The sequence below is a fragment of the Gavialis gangeticus genome, unplaced genomic scaffold, assembly GCF_001723915.1.
Source record: "Gavialis gangeticus isolate Ggan-Ray unplaced genomic scaffold, GavGan_comp1, whole genome shotgun sequence".
Classification (NCBI taxonomy): domain Eukaryota; kingdom Metazoa; phylum Chordata; order Crocodylia; family Gavialidae; genus Gavialis; species Gavialis gangeticus.
The window spans coordinates 7,293,618-7,296,927 of NW_017729026.1; the positions used below are offsets into that span (position 1 = coordinate 7,293,618).

At 40.8% G+C, this 3,310-nt stretch overlaps 1 protein-coding gene and 1 long non-coding RNA gene across 2 annotated transcripts in view; one reads left to right on the forward strand and one right to left on the reverse strand.

Annotated features, from left to right (window-relative positions):
* Window positions 1-3,310, forward strand: part of PTPRK (protein tyrosine phosphatase, receptor type K) — a 791,004-nt gene that overhangs the window by 635,483 nt on the left and 152,211 nt on the right. The gene's annotated exons all lie outside the window — the stretch shown is intronic.
* LOC109299786 overlaps window positions 1-3,310 on the reverse strand; it is a 56,341-nt gene that overhangs the window by 17,754 nt on the left and 35,277 nt on the right. Inside the window, exon 2 of the long non-coding RNA XR_002097997.1 lies at window positions 2,696-2,833. This is a non-coding gene — a long non-coding RNA (uncharacterized LOC109299786). The remainder of the gene's footprint in view (window positions 1-2,695; window positions 2,834-3,310) is intronic.

A 3,310-nucleotide genomic window follows, 5' to 3' on the forward strand; every position in this document is an offset into this window, starting at 1 on the left:
TAGTGTTTACCAGCTTAGGTTTCATGATACCACTGAAATGCATCTATTTTTGATGACTTGCTAGTGCTCCCACCATCCAATTATGGGATTTCCGTCACCCTGCCTGACCTCAATCAGGATATATGCCAAGACGGAGCATTTCAGCTAGGGACTGTTAGCTGCTGTTCATAACTTAATTATGGTCTAGTATCTTAGCCCATGTGCCCCAGTTCACTTTCAAATTACTTGGTCAGTTATTACCTGCTGCCAAACCACACACACACACCCCCGTATACAATGCCTAAAGGGGCACCATTCTTGCAGAGATCAACAAGTATCAGTGATGCCAAACTGCTTCTGAATAAATATCATATAGAATCTCTTATTGAGACCCCTTTAGCATTTGATCTTTAGAAATTCATCATAGCTTAGTCTGGTGGCTTTTGGTACTTGACTATTGTTGTCATTCATAGCACTCCTGATCTTTTCTTGGCCTCTTGCAATTCCTGTCTCATGTGCCAGGTTGATGACAACTCGTGTCTGCTCTTGAGGGAGGAGTTCAGTGGTATGCTCTCTGCAAGAACTGTTTTAAAGTTGCTGAGTTCTAATTATCCCAGTTTCAGAACAGGAAGTGTTTCATTTTTCTGGGATAGTTGTCTAAGCCCAAGGGATGACAGGAGTCATGCAGACAGGAAGGAAAAGACCTCTTCTTTATTACTTAGACCTCTGCAAGAGAGGAAGGGAGTGACCCTGAAGAGGGCACAGAAAGCCAGGTGGGGCAACTAGGGAGGAAAAGGGGGGGAGGACAGAAAGAAGAACCTGAGCAGATGCACTTGCACTGTTCTCAGGTGTATTTCTATCCTTGGTGAATGAATATCAATAAGGAAAGGGAAAATAACTAAAAATATCTTTTTTGCATTTTTTTTTTTTGAATGCCAGGGCATTAAAGCAACTCCCTCAGAAATTTGACTCCCTTTATAGGGGATTTTAAAAAATCAAGTTGACTATCAGTAAACTACCTTAATAGTTTATTGCATTTTGGCTTTTGGCTTTCAATGTGGTGTTTAAAATCCCCATCTCACTGCTTTTGCTGCTGCTGCCACCATTGCTGCCCAAAGCTTGATTGTGCCCATGAGTGATGCATCAGACCACCTCAGTTGCCAGACTTCTCCAAGTTATTCTCCTCTTGCTAAAGTGCCAATGACATCAGTGCAAGTCACTGTTAATATGAACTGTAATGAGTTTGGTTAAAATCATGTTGACGTAACAGGCAATATATTTAATTGCGGAGCATAGGAATTCGGAGCTGGTTCCCGATTATAATGTCATGCAATCAGAAACAGTCCAAGGAAAAGCTGGTTAAAGCATTGTATAAACTGGCACTCAAGAAGCTCTGTCCTTGTTATCTGAGGAGTTTACCTCTGCTATAATATTTGTCTCATTGTTTTCAATTTCACACCAACAAATGTGTGTTTTATCTTCTGGTCAGAAAATCCACTTTCTTTTTTTTCAGATAAATGGAATTGAAATTGTGTATTGCAATCAACCTTTAGGATTTCTGATGATAGGCAGCAGTGGTAAAGTACTTGTCATGTTTCAGTGTACTTATTTTGTGTACGTCTTTGAAAATAGCTTTTTTTTGTCACAAGCTTTAGGACATCTTCTATTTTTCTCTGATTGACAGCAGGGTAATAAGTTTTATCATTAAAAATTGGTTCTGGGGAAATGCATGCTCTGCCCTTGTTTCTTTTGTAACTGTGAAGGCTTTTGTTTTCACAACTATCTCTGAATAAATGGAGATAATCTCTGCAAAGAGGCTCTAATATTGACCTGTCATACCACGTGTTGCTTATCAAGTGTGAAAGAAATTGAATTTCATTTTATCTGTTATCTTGAGCTACTTATTAAATCATCCTGCTGTTGAGAGGTGGTGTGGGGTCAACAGGTTCTGTCTTTTCTTGCCATCTATCCCTCTATTATTAACCTTTAGAGAATTACTAAAGCTGTTCTTTATTTTATCCTATAAAGTTGGGTTAAATCTTCTTGATCCCTAAATTGTTACCAGTGAATGCCATGCGCACGTAATCCCTTTATTTGATACAGTTTTGAACATGGGTTGATGGGCCAGTATACATTTAGAAACCTCTTTTTCTTTTCTTCCTCCTCTTTTCGTCTTCAGGTGTGACACACTTTCAGTTCAGCCTTTGTCCTGGAGATCTGCATTTGTTTAAAGTAAATTAGCCATGGATTGCCACTGTCACTGATTATTAAATATACCTTATTTTTACAGTGATAGCCTTCTCAAAGTGAAGTTCCATTGTGCTTAGTGCTGTGAACACATGGTTAGAGAGCCTCTGTCTTTGAAATCGTAGTCAAAGAATAAAGGCTTTAGCTCAGATTATTGGCCTGAGTTTGAGAGAAGCTAATCATTGCTACCTATGTTAACAAAGAAAACTGGGGAGAGCAAAATGAGGGAATTGGCCTTGATCGCTCTGGACATGTTAAATCCTGTACTTGCACCAGGCCACCTCTGTTGCAGAACTCCTCAAGTTATGCTTCTTTTGCTGCACTACCAATGAAATCAACTTAATATGAATTGTAATGAGTGTGGCCACAGAGCCATTGGATCTGACTCAGGGAGCTGCAGGGGTTTCAGCAGTATTCAGCAGCAGAGAGGTACTCTGCCCCTGCTGTGGCCAGGCAGCAGGGGACTTACCTGTTCTTTTTCAGGTGGCATGGGTCTTTCTGCATGCCATGGCTAGACATTGGGGAAAAGTAGCTGGGTTCTGGCACTGGCCTGCCTTCATCTTGAGCTTTGTCCTTCCATTCTGGTGCCAGAAAGTGTTGCCAACCTCTATGTTAAATAATTATAAAAATATCAAAAAGATATGCGGAGATGCAGAATCAGACAGCTGCTTAAGTACCTTGCTAGATGAGGGATTTAAAGTGCTTGTGTCCAGAGTACTGCATTCATTCAGCTCAGACTGTAGGCATAGCATTCTCAGTGGGGGACCTTACTTGCCATAGTGTGTGGAGCTTCCTCTATCCTTGGTCTAATGTGGCCCTAAGGTTGCCTATCTGAGCATGCTATAAGACTCATCTATTCAATCAGACATTTTCTGAGGGAAGATGTTGACTGGGGTGAAGAATAGGTTTGCATTGGGTTTATATTTAAATGTATAGGTAACCCTCGCTTGGCGCCCTTAATTGGTTCCTGAAAAGCCGAGTGTTAAGCGAAACGAGCATTAAGCGAAACCAAAAGTATTTGATGACCGAAGATGGCTACCGCAAGTGTCTTAGTTTCATAGTTTCTAGGGTCGGAAGGGACCTG